The 13,413-nt window shown below is 52.1% G+C and overlaps 1 protein-coding gene and 2 pseudogenes across 1 annotated transcript in view; 1 reads left to right on the forward strand and 2 right to left on the reverse strand.

The window, feature by feature from the left end:
- LOC108964072 (zinc finger protein 239-like) overlaps positions 1–3,845 on the reverse strand; it is a 24,496-nt pseudogene extending 20,651 nt beyond the window's left edge.
- Positions 1–13,413, forward strand: part of LOC115485198 (uncharacterized) — a 2,106,330-nt gene that overhangs the window by 1,545,220 nt on the left and 547,697 nt on the right.
- Positions 1–13,413, reverse strand: part of LOC103825013 (zinc finger protein 208-like) — a 742,626-nt pseudogene that overhangs the window by 514,154 nt on the left and 215,059 nt on the right.

A 13,413-nucleotide genomic window follows, 5' to 3' on the forward strand; every position in this document is an offset into this window, starting at 1 on the left:
ACAACATATACTAAACAAAACCAAGCACCACTATAATTTCTCACACATTTTAACCAAACAATTAAAACTTTAATAACACCTTAAGTACTCTTAAAAAAAATTAAAATTACTTTTAAAAAATTTAATTGGGGGGTGGGTTGTTTCATTTGGATATTGGTTTTTGGATTGTTTGGGTTAGATGACTTAAAAAATTGGATTTTTATAGGAATTGAATCAGCTGAGAAGGTGGCACTCTGCAAACAGAACAGACAGAAAATGAACAGGACAGAAATCAGTAACTCTGAAAGTTTTATTTGCTATCAAATACATCCCACCCACCCAGCCCCACACAATCCCCATCCCACTGCTCCAAATTGGGATCCCACTTCTCCCAATCCCTTCCCAAACCCAACTCACCCTGGCAGATGTGGAATGGAGTGAGTTTGGCTTGGGACTGAGTGGTTTTGACAAGGGAACAAGAAATTTGAGCTGCTATGGTGCCCTTATGGGTTAAAATTCAGTTGTTTTCAGTGGGATTTGAGGTGACAGATCGATCCCTCTTGGCTTTTGGAGTGCAAAGAGATGGAGAACAGTGCCTAAAATCGACCCAGAACCCACAAATCCTGCAGAATTGTTGCAGATGAGTTTATGGTGTCCAGGGAGGCTGCAGCTGCCGGTGCCAGGAAGAAATGAGACAGGTCTTGGTTTCAGAGAGCTCCAGAATCCATTTCTGATCCCCGAAAGACAGGGCAAAGGCAGGGCCGTGGGGTTTTTATAGGGAATCCCAGGGGTGGAGTTGGGGTTTGGGTCAGGGGAGGAGTTCTTAGCAACACAAGAGGGGTGAGATCAAATTCCTGCCTGTTAGCAACAGGGGCACTCCACACAGAATGTGTCCCCAAATCCTAAATTCCCCCTCAAACACCTGAGAAATGGAGGGACTTCAGACATCTTTGATCAATTTCCTTAATTTAACCCAGTTTTAGGAGTTTTTAAGGAATGAAGATGAGGCACAAGAAAATTAATGCCAGACCAAAAGGACAAGCAGCCAGGTGTGTTCCCAGCATGGATCACAGGGAATGTGGGTGACCAGGGCAGTGCCCAAAGTGGTTCCTGCAGTGGGGGATGGAGCTGGAGCAGCACACGAAGCTCTTCCTGCACTCAGGGCACTCGCAGGGCTTCCCTTACCGGTGCCTCCGTTGGTGTTGGGTCAGGTTAGAGCTGATGGAGAAACTCTTCCCACACTGGGGACACTCGTAGGGCCTCTCCCCAGTGTGGATGCGCCGGTGGGTGATGAGGGTGGAGTTGTGCTTGAATCCCTTCCCGCAGTCAGGGCACTGGAAGGGCCACTCCTCTCTGTGAACCCGGTAGTGCAGGAGGAGATGGGAGCTGCTCTGAAACCTCTTCCTGCATTTATCACACTCGTGGGGCCTCTCCCCAGTGTGGATCCTCTGGTGACTGATCAGGTGGGAGCTCCGGCTGAAACACTTCCCACACTCCCCACACTCGTAGGGCCTCTCCCCAGTGTGGATCCTCTGGTGACTGATCAGGTGGGAGCTCCGGCTGAAGCTCTTCCCACACTCCCCACACTCGTAGGGCTTCTCCCCAGTGTGGGTGCGTCGGTGCAACACAAGATGGGAGTTGTGCCTGAAGCCCTGCCCGCAGTCAGGGCAGCGGAAGGGCCTCTCCTCTGTGTGCGTGCGCTGGTGCACAAGGAGATGGGAGCTGGTCTGAAACCTCTTCCTGCACTGATCACACTCGTAGGGCCGTTCCCCTGTGTGGATCCTCTGGTGGCTGATCAGGTAGGACCTCCACCTGAAGTTCTTCCCACACTCCTCACACGTGTGGGGCTTCTCCCCATCACAGACCTGCTCATGGAGCACCAGCTCTGAGCTCTGGCTCCATCTCCGGCCGCCTTCCCGGCCCAGGCTGGCTCTTTCCCCCTCAGATCCCTGTGATCTGCGTTTGCAGCCCCTCCTCGTGCGGCATCTCCGGGGCTTTTCCTCCCCGTTGGGTTCCTGCGCCGTGGAGCCGTTCAAAACGGCCTCTGCCACCAGGTTCTGCCCTGGGGATTTGTCCTCCCTGCTCTCCATGCTCAGCTCCTGCTCTGGGGGAGGAAGGACAAGGACAGGATGGGATTTGCCTCCATGCCACAGGCAAGGGAAGGAGATCCCCCCAGGGCTGTCCTGCAGCCGGGGCTGTGCTGGGCTGGGAGATGGAGCAGCACAGAGGGGGAAGGGGCACTGACTTCCTCCTCACCTGCCTCAGTGTCCTGGGGCATCTTCCTCTTCCTCACAGCCTCCCAGGGGTGGGCAATGGGAAATCCTGGTTTGGGGAAACAAGGGATGAGATGTTTGTAGGAGCGTTGGGGGTAAGACGGGAGGGAGGGACGGAGACCAGAGGTCTCTGCAGCCAGGTCGAGGAACTTGGGGTTCATTGCAAAGGGCCTGGGCACAGGGGCCCTGCTGGGAGCTGCCAGCCACAGCTCAGAGCAGGCCAGAGAGAAGGGAGTGGGAGAGAGGATGAGAGGGTGAGAGAGGAAGAGGGTAAGAGTGGAAGAGAGTAAGGTTCCCGTCACAGTACAATAAATTTTCTCCTGTGTTGAATATTCTATTTCTCACTCTCCAATCCAGTACAAGATACAAATCCTATAGCATTTACATACAGCCTATAGGAATCATTACATCACCAACCTGTGTTACATTTTAAACCCTAAAAACTCCTCTTTGGACCCCTTCTGCTGAGCGAGCAGGGTCTGCTCTGGCCCCTGGACCTGTCTGCAAGCAGAGGGAATTCTTTCATCACAAGGGGATTTCCTTCCATTGTTTTCCAGCTGTTCAGTAACTAAGGTATCTCCAAGCTTGCTTTCATTTCAATCCTGCACATACTTCCTACATTCTCAAAATCTATTGCCAGACAATCAGATTTATAAGGCTTTCCTGTTTCATCTTCCCCCACAAACGCTGAATTTGAAGATCCCACTGCCCAAGTCTGTCTCTACAAGTACCCGGCCATCTGGGCTCCAGAAAAACTCCTAAACACAAGGATTCAGACCTGAAAAAGCCTCCCAGGAGTTCCCCGTCCCTGGTCCCTCCCATCTGGTGTTCGGGGTTCCCCCCGGTACCAGCTGCTGGGGTCACACTTGGATTGGGGGTGCCCACCCTGCCCAGGCTGCTGGCAGTCCCAGCAATCCCAAAAGCTCCCCCCTCTCCGCTCTCCCCATTCTGGGATGCCGGGGCTGTTTGGGCTCCCAGGCTCCCTTCTCCCCTCATTCTCTGCTCTGGGCTGCAGCGGCTCCAAGGAGTCCCCCCTGCCCCTCTCCAGGCTCTGAGGCTCCCGCCAATGGCGGCGCTCCCCCCTCTCTGGGCTCCCCACTTTGGGCTCCTGGGGGACACAGGGCTCTGCTCCTCCAGGCTGCCTCTGCCGCCAGCCGCCACCGCCATCCCCCGATGTCCCCCCCGAGGGGCCTTTTCCACTCAGGCTTGCACTTCTCCATTCTCCAAACATCCCCCGAAAAACCCAACCCAGGCACCCCCCGGGATATCTGGGCCGAGCTCCCCCTCCCCGCTCACCTGCGCCATAGGAGGGGCGATGATCCCACAGGTGGGGGCTGCGAATTAAGGCAGGGCTCGAGCGCATGGTTCCGCCTGCTCAGCCTTGATCCGCCTTTGTCCCTCCTCTTCCTCCCGCTCCTCCCCTTCCATCCTCCCTCCTCCTTCTCAGCTGTCTTAAGTTCTCCTCCTCCTCCTTGCTAACCCCGCCTCGGTCTCCTCCTTCTATCGCGGCTCTCTCTACGCCTTCATCCCTCCTACTCCATCCCTTCTCCCCCTCCTCCTCCTCCCAAACCCCTCCTCCTTCTCCCCCTCCATCCTTCCCCTTCCCTTCCTTCCTCCTCCTCCCCCAGCAGCCCCGACACCCTCGGTGCCCCGTTCCCGCAGCCCTCGCAGCCCGCGGCTGGAGCGGGGATGGAGCCGGGACAGCCGCTGCGGGCGGGGGGAACCCGGCCCGGGCCAAAGGAGAGGCAAACTGGGCAAACTGGGGGCTGCACATCCAAACTGGGCCTTGCTGGGGACCCTGCCTGGGCACTGCCAGCCCTTGGGCCTCCTCTCGGCACCTGCGGGAGGGGGGAACGCACCCAGGGCTGGGGGATCCCAGCAGTGGCAGCGCTGCCAGGGACTGGGCTGGACTGGGATGGTACTGGGAGGGACTGGGGCTGTGCTGGGTTTGTACTGACATCATACTGGGATCAGACTGGGAGTGACTGGGGCTGTGCTGGGTTTGTACTGGCATCATACTGGGATGGTACTGGGAGTGACTGGGGCTGTACTGGGTTTGTACTGACATCATACTGGGAGTGACTGGGGCTGTACTGGGTTTGTATGACATCAACTGGGATGATACTGGGAGGGACTGGGACTGTGCTGGGTTTGTACTGATATAATACTGGGATCATACTGACAGGGCAAACTGTGATCACACTGATGGAGACTGGGATCATACTGGGAGTGAGCAGGAGCCTGTGAGGAGCAAATGAGACCATGTTGGGGCAAATGGGATTTACTGGGAGTAACTGGGATGGTGCTGATGGTGACTGGGAGCAGCTGTGAGGAACTGGGATCATGCTAGGAGCAACTGGGAATAACTGGGAATGACTGGGTGCATGCTGGGGGCGATTGGAAACGGCTGGGTTTATCCTGGGATGAACTGGGATCATGCTGGAGCTGACTGGGAACATACTGGCAGTGAGTGCTACTAAACTGAGGGTGACTGGGAGTGCTTGGGAGCAAATGGGAACATATTGGGGATACTGGGAGTGACTGGGAACATGCTGGAGGGAACTGGGGAACACTGGGAGATACTGGGAGTGATTGGAACAAAAGTGAGGGTGAAAGAGAGCAACTGGAACCATGGGGAGCACAGTTGGTTCATACCAGTGGGCTGGGGGAGTTTGTTGGGAGTTTAGGGCAATTATTGGGGTTTCTGGAGAGAATTACTGAGTTTGGGGGGTGTTGGGGATTTTGGGGAGTTTGTGGATTTTGGTGGGTTTGGATTTTGGGGGATTCTATCGGCCCCGTGGGGGGAGGGGGTGAGATTTATTGAAATCTTTTAAGGTTTTTTGTACTTTTGGGGTTTCTATTAGGATTTTGTGAGGGTTTTGTGAGATTCTCTGGAATTTTGAGGGTTTTATTTTTGGATTATTGGGGGATTTTGTATGGTTTTATTGGAAATGTGGAGGTATTTAGTGGGATTCTTTGGGGGTTCAGGTTTTTTAAGGACTTTTTTTGAGTTTTTTGTTAGAATTTTGGAAGGTTTTTGTGGGGTTTTTTGGGTGTTGCCAAGATTTCTTTGGGTCTTGGGGTGGATTTTGTGGGACTTTTTATGGTTTTGCGAACATTTTTGCAGGGATTTGTGGAGTTTAACTAGGATTTTGGGGATTTGTTGAAATTTCAATGGATTTTGTGGGCGTTTATTTGGATTCTAGGGTGTTCTAACAGGACTTTGTGAGAGTTAATTGGGATGTCGTGGGTTTTATAGGGACTTTTGGGGATTTTAAGGAGATTTTGGTGCCTCTCAAGCCTTCCCACATCCAAAGAAAACTGCAAAGCCCCCCCAAAATTCCACTAAAAACCTCTAAAATCCCCAAAAAACCCTCTGAACACATGCAAATCCCACAAAATACCAGTGGAACCCACCAAAATTTAAAAACATTCTTGAAAATTTCAATAGATCCCCCGCAAGAAACCCTCCACAACTACAATAAAATCCCCCAAAATCCAAAACCCCACAAATCCACAAAACCCCCCAAATCATGTAACAGCCCCCCCCCCCAAACCCAGTAATTCTCCCCAAAAACTCCCACCAAATCCCCAAAATCCCTCCTAAAATGCCCTAAAAATCCCCCCAGACTCACAGGGGCCATCCTGGATCAGGGGACACCAGCCGGTGGAACAGGAGCCACTTCAGGGGGCCCTCGGAGCTTTTTGGGGAGGGGGCACCATGGGAGACCCCTGCTGTGCCCCCTCCCCCTGAAACCCCCCGACCCCGGTTCAGGGTGGGCCTAAGACACCCCGGGACCCCCAAATCTCCCCCAGGACCCCCAGAGCCCCCCAAGGTTGGCCCAGGACCACTCCAGACCCAAAACCACTCCCCAAGACCCCCAAAACCTCCCCAGGACCCTCAGACTCCCTCCAGTTTTCCCCAAAATTCACCCCAGACCCACCTGAGACCTCCCCCAAATCCCCCTCAGACCCCTTAATCCCCTCAGACCCTCCCAATTCCCCTCAGATCCGCCTAAACCCATCTGAGAACGCTCCAGACCCTCTCAAGCTTTCCCCAAAGCTCCCGAAAGCCCCCTCACACCCCCTCATTCCCCCCAAACACAGCGCACACCCCCCGATTTCCCGTCAATGCCCCCAAAAATCCCCCGTTTCTCCTCAAACCCGCCTCACAGCCGCCCCAAAGCCCCCTTCGCCCCCCTCCCCAAGTTTCCCCCCGGCCCCACCTCAGCTTCTCCTCCGCCGCTCTCCCCTCACAATTTCCCGCCACCGCCGCGTGCGCGGGCTCCCGGCCAATCACAGCGCGGCTCCCCTCAGCAAAGCCCGCCTTCCGGAAGCGGCGCCCCGTTCCCCGCCGCCGCCGAGACCCGCCGGGCTCGGGACGGGTGCGAAGGGACCTGAGAGGGGATCGGGGGGGACGGGGGAGGGTCCTGGGGGGGCTTTGGGGAGGGGTCCGGGGGTGTGGGTGGGGTCTGGGGAGGGTCCTGGGGCATTGTGGGGGGACCTGGGGGGTGCGGATGGGTCCTAACAGGGGTCTCGGGGGGACGGACGGACGTGGGAGGGTCTGGGGAGGTTTTGGGGAGGGGCCGTAGGAAGGTCTTGGGAGGGTCTGGGGGTGTTGGGATGGTCCTGGGGGATTTTGGGGAGGGCTCTGGGAGGTCCTGAGGGTGTCCTGGGAGGGTTTTGGAGGTTTTGGGGACGGTCTGGGGGGGGTCTGGAAGGGTGTTGGGAGAGGGTCTGGGGGGGTTTGGGGAGAGGTTCTGGGGGAGTCCTGGGTGGGGTTTTGGGGAAGGGTCTGGGGGGTCTCAGGGGACATCCTGGTCTGGGCCCGATTGGGCCCTGGGGGGTCTCAGGGGATCCTGGGGGGCTCTGGGGGGTTTGGGGTTCCTGGAGGGGTCCTGGGGGAGACTTGGGGGTCCTGGGAGGTCCCAGGCCCACCCTGAACTGGGGTCTGGGGGTTTCAGGGGGAGGGGGCACAGCAGGGGTTCCCCCTTCAGGTTTTTGGGGGTCTCCCATGGTGCCCCCTCCCCAAAAAGCTCCGAGGGCCCCCTGAAGTGGCTCCTGTTCCACCGGCTGGTGCCCCCTGATCCAGGATGGCCCCAGTGAGTCTGGGGGGATTTGGGGGGCTTTTTGGGGGAATTTGGGAGGGTTTTGGAGGGATTTGGGATGGCTTTTTTGGGCTTTGGGGAATTTTATTGGGAGTTTAGCGGGAATTATTGGGGTTTTTGGAGACAATTACTGAGTTTTGGGGTGGTTGTGGATTTGGTGCGTTTTGGAATTTGGGGGATTTTATTGCAGTTTTGCGGGGAGTTGTTTTGGGACATTTATTGAAGTTTTTGGGAGTATTTTTTAATTTGACTGGGTTTCACTGGTGTTTTGTGGGATTCTCTGGGGTTCTGGAAGATCTTATTGTAATTTTGGGGGACCTTGAGTGGTCTGAGGGGGCTTTGGGGCTTTCCCCAGTTGTGGGGAAGGGCTGAGAGGCACCAAAATCTCCTTAAAAGCCAAGAAAATCCCGATAAAACCCACAAAATCCCAATTAAATATCACAGAATCACATTAGAACACCCTAGAATCCCAATAAAAGCCCACAAAATCTATTGAAATCCCAACAATCCCCCCAAAAATCCCAACTAAACCCCACCAATCCTCCCAAAAATATGCCCAAAACAACAAAAAGTCCTACAAAATCCCCCCAAGACCCAAAGAAATCTTGGCAGCACCCAAAAAAACCCCACAAACCCCCTGCAAATTCCACCAAAGAACAAAAAAAAAATCCTCAAAATTCCTGGACCTGGAAAGAATCCTAATAATGCTCCCAAAAATCCAATGAAAATTCCCAGATATCCCAATAAAACCCCCAAAATTCCGGAGACTGCCACTGTCCTGGTTCAGGGCAAGTTTGGGAGAGAACCCCTCAAAGGGGCTCCTCTAGGAAAGCAGATTCAATCCCCCCTACCCCCAACCGGTCCGGGAGAAAATACCTCCTTGGAGAAAAGTGGAAAAAAACTGTCCAATAAACAATAAAACTTAAACAGTGTTAAACGATGAAACTCTGCTGCTCCAAAAGAGATGCCAAACTCACAAAGTCCCCCCTGGGTTGCAGTTCAGCTCACTCAGTCTCTGCTCAGCCCCTCCGGTGCTGGAAATGCCGCGGGCCAGGCCCGGCCCGGTGGCCACAGGTGGAGCTGCCGGTGCTCTGCTGGTGTTCAGGCCAGAGCAGGTTTGAACAGGGCCAAAGAAAAGGGAAAAAACCCCAGTCCAGGGAACTTCTTTGCCCCAGCTAGCTAAACTAACTAAAACAAAGGAGAGCTCTGTCCCGCTGTCTGTCTGTCTGCAGACAACACAGTCCAGGAGCAGCAATGTGGAGGAGTGAGTGCAGTGTCTGAAAACAAACTGCTGCTTCTTCTCTCCCCCTTCACTCCCTGAAACAAGTCTTAAAGGTGCAAAACTTATTATTCAGCATAAACAGAACAACGCAATTGTGGATAAAAGCATCACATGGTCAACCTAGGACGTTCTACTCCTTATCCCCATATTGTCAGCTTTATACTAAAACTAATATAAATTCTAACTCTACAGACACATACATCAGACATCTAATACACAGCTACACACAGACAATGGCAGTAACATTTAGCAAACAGTGATATTTACACATAGGTCTCACCCAACAATCAGATCTCTCTGAGGTACACATTGTGTTCTTCTCTTTGCATTATTTACTATGTGCAACCTGGTCTTTGAGCAAAAACAACCTTACAAATGGGTTTGTCTGTATTCAAGGCAGAATTAATCTAAACTCTCTTCTCTAGCAAACTTCTGACATGTCCCACTGGGACTTTGTCTCTATTTATTCTATGCAAAGGCTCAGATTGGGCAGGGCTTACTCGGTTAGTAGAGCCTTGGGTGTTAACTAACTAGGTGGCCTTTACCAGATGCTGCTCTCAGTTTTTGAAAGATCTTCTACCTAATGCTTTCGAGGTGGTTTTTAACAGTCTGTTGTACTTCTGTACTTTGCTTGCAGGTGGTGCATGGTAGGGGATATGGTACACTCACTCAATGCTGTGTTCTTTAGCTCAGGTGTTGATAAGGCTGTTCTTGAAATGAGTCTTGTGGTCTGACTCAATCCTCTCAGGGGTACCGTGTCTCCACAGGACCTGCTTTTCCAGGCCCAGGATGGTATGGGCAGTGGCAAGAGACACAGGGCGGGTTTCCAGCCATCCCGTGGTGGCTTCTGCCATGGTCAGCACGTGGCTCTTGCCTTGGCGTGTCTGGGGCAGTGTGATGTAGTCAATCTGCCAGGCCTCCCCATACCTGTACTTGGATCACCGCCCACCATACCACAGGGGCTTCACTCGCTGGGCCTGTTTGATGGCAGCACACATCTCACAGTCATGGATAACCTGAGAAATACTGTCCATGGTTAGATCCACCCCTCGGTCTCGTGCCCACTTATAGGTGGCATCTCTACTCTGAGGGCCTGAGGCATCATGGGCTCATCGAGCAAGGAATAACTCTCCCTTGTGTTTTCCATCTAGGTCTGTCTTGGACACTTATCTTTGCAGCCTGGTCTACCTGCTCTTTGTGTTGGTGCTCCTCGTTGGCTCTGCTCTTGGGGACATGGGCATCTACATGGCAGACCTTCACAGGGAGCTTCTTTACTCTGGTAGCAATGTCTTTCTACTCATCAGCAGCTCAAATTGGTTTTCTTCTATGTTTCTAGTTAGCTTCTTTCCACCTCTCTAACTATCTTCACAGAGCTTTGGCTACTATCTATGAATCAGTGTAGAGGTAGAGCTTTGGCTACTTCTCTCTCTCAGCAATACCTAGGGCCAGTTGAACAGCTTTCAGTTCAGCCAGTTGGCTCGATCTGCTTTCTTTTTCAGTGGCCTCTGCAGCCTGTCGTGTGGGGCTCTGTACCGCTGCTTTCCTCTTTTGTTTTATTCTTACAATGCAACAAGAACCATCAGTGCAAAGAGCACAGTGTGTTTCTTCTGCTGGCAGTTGATTGTATGGTGGAGCTTCTTTAGCACGTGTTACTTCTTGTTTTTCTTCATCAGCAAGACTAAAGTTTTTACTTTCTGGCTAGTTTTTTAATTATTTCTAGAATCTCAGGGTGATTCAGTTTTCTAATGTGGGCGCGCTGTGTGATCAGAGCAATCCATTTGCTCCATGTAGCACTGGTGGCATGGTGCGTGGAGGGAACTTTTGCTTTGAGCATCTACTCTAGTACTGGCAGTCGGGGTGCCAGGAGGAGTTGTGCTTCAGTGCTTATTACTTCTGAGGCAGCTTGGATTCTTTCATAGGCTGCTAAAATTTCTTTCTCTGTTGGGGTATAGTTGGCTTCAGACCCACTGTAGCTTCGACTATAAAATTTTAGTGGTCGGCTTCGAGTCTCTTCAGGCACTTTCTGCTAAAGGCTCCTGGACAAACTGTGGTTCTTGGCTGCAGAGTAGAGCACGTTCTTTATTTCTGGTCTCGTCTTGACCGGGCCAAGGGCAACCTCATGAGCGATCTCCTGCTTGATCTGGGTGAAGGCTTGTTGCTGCTCAGGGCTCAGCAAAGTGTTCTTCTTACAGGTGACCAGGTGGAAAGGGCTCACAATCTTACTGTACTCAGGAATGTGCATTCTCCAAAAGCCTATGGCTCTTAGGAAAGCTTGTGTTTCTTTCTTGCTGGATGGTGGAGATATAGCTGTGATCTTCCTTAGGCCACGGAAGTCCTTCAGGGAAAAGGACTCCATATTGGCTTGTGATCTTGCACCTGTTGCTTTGACTCCTGATTTTATGTCAGGAGGCATTGAGAGCCCTTCTTCTGCATCATCATCCACAGGTTGATTGGTCTTGTCAATGCATGTCCCACTTCTAGTGCTGGTAGCAACAGCCATTGGTTGAGGCTTATTGTCTGGTTTAGCTGCTGGCTCAGGCTCAGGCTCACTCTCTAGCTCGGCTGCTGGCTTGGAGCCTGGGCTGTTGGCTGCAGCCTGGGGGACCGGGATAGCTGCTGATTTATCTCCCTGCCCCCCTGCCTCTCTCTGCTGCCCCACAGTATCTAGCAGTGTGCCATAAGCATAGGCCAAGGCCCAGCTCACTGCAATGATCTTTTTCTCCTTAGGGTCATCCTGGTACTTCTCTTTCAGATATTTCCCCACCTCAGCTGGGTTCTGAATTTGTTCATGGGGAAAGTCCCAGACCACAGGGTCAGAGAATTCCTTCAGGATTTGGCCCATGTTCTCCCATTTCCCACACCACTTAGTATTTTCCACACCTGGGTCTGCTCCTGAGTCAGGGGTCTCATCAGCCCATCTAGAAATCTCAGCCCTCATTCTAGAGAAGCAGCAGACTGTGTAGAGGAAGCTTACCAGATTGAGTACCAGAAAGATGGTCTCTTTAACATTCAGGGGAAACTGAACATTCTCCAATAGTGATGCAAGAGATTCAGAAGAGAAGAAGGAAAGCAAAGGCTGAAAAGCATCACCCCCTGCTCCTCCTCTAACAAGCTGGATGCATAACCATAGCCATGAACCATTCACACCTGGAGCAGACCCCAGCATGTTTATAAACTTCTTACAAGCTATTACCACCAAGCCCAGCAGGATAGCTACTCTGGTCACTGCCCCTCTGCTGTAAAAACTATGTATTAGGGACAATACAAGAGCTATTTCTGGATAAGAAAATAAACCGAGGGACCATAGAGGTATTAAGATCTCAAAAAACCCTAGGGACCAGAAATGCATGCAAGCCTTCACCCCAATAGACATTATGAATTCAAAAAGCATGGCTATTAACTGCTTTATACTGAAACAGAATAATGGTAACCAAAATGCACTCAAAACAGGGTTTCTCCACTCTCTCTCGAGCCCCATGCTCTGGGCGCCAAAATTTGTCCTGGTTTAGGGCAAATTTGGAGAGAATCCCCAAAAAGGGCTTCTCCAAAAGCAAACCCACATGGCCCCTTCCCCAATTGGTTCAGGAAGAACTCCTCGGAGAGAGGTGGAAAGAACCTGTTTATTCGACAAGCACAGCACGCCCCAGCACACACAATGAACAATACCGGATGACACCACTCTTTCACTGCTCTGAGAAAGATGACAAATTCAGAAAAGTCTCCCCTGGGGTGGTTTGCTGTTATCAGTCCCTCCGGTGCTGGGGCAGCAGCTGCAGTCACAAGGTGTAACCTCTCTCTCGGTGTTCTGAATCCCAGTCCGGAGCAGTCAGCAGGTCCAACGGGGTGGGGGGAACAGTCCAGAAAGGAATTTGGACTGTTTAGCTAAAGTAACTAATGAGAAGGGGGGAAAAAAGCAAGAGCAAGCAAAGCAGAAGCGAAGCAGAAGCAAGCGCGAAAGCAAAAAGGAAGGCAAAAAGCAGAAAAGCTGCAACATGCACTGGTGCTATCTGCATGTCCCGCTGAGTGGCTGATAAGAGGCCCAAACCAAAACTCTCACTCTGCCAGTCTTAAAGGCACAGAACATAATATCCAGCATAAATTACATACACACAAATGGGGATAACAGTCACCCTAGGACACCTTCCTGACCTCACCCCAGAAGGTTGCCACCTTTGAGGAAAGGGAAGCCAATGCCAAGAAATCAGTTATGTCTACAGCACAAACCTTAGAAGGGCTAAGACATAAAAGGGCAATTCCTCAAACTACCACCCTGGATTTCAGAATCCATAATATTCATCCCAGGGATTGGGTGATGATCAAGTCATGGAGAGATCAGCCTCTAACTCCTCAGTGGGAAGGTCCCTTCCAGGTACTGCTCACCACCGAATCGGCTGTGTGAACTGCAGAGCGGGGATGGACTCATGGCAACAGAGCCAAAGGCCCAGTAGAAGAACCCAAAGAATGGACTATAGCATCCAGGCTGGGTGAAACGAGATTGACTCTCAAGCAGAGAGTGAAAGACAACCAGAAAAACACCAAGACCCCCAAAAAAGTAGAGTCAAGCTTCCATCAACCAGCTCGAGAACTGTCTTCCTGTTTTAATGAGTGAGAATTACCAGCATCTGTTGAGGGGAAGTACACAAGTGACTGTAAAAGGTAATGGGACAGCTTCTTTAAGAAAAGAAGACAAAGGGAGGAGAGCAAGACTGGGTTGGCCCCTTTGTTTGCTACTAAGAAGGCTCCATAGCCCTGCTGGGGGTAGCAACCCCGT

The sequence above is a fragment of the Serinus canaria genome, chromosome 25, assembly GCF_022539315.1.
Source record: "Serinus canaria isolate serCan28SL12 chromosome 25, serCan2020, whole genome shotgun sequence".
Lineage (NCBI taxonomy): Eukaryota > Metazoa > Chordata > Aves > Passeriformes > Fringillidae > Serinus > Serinus canaria.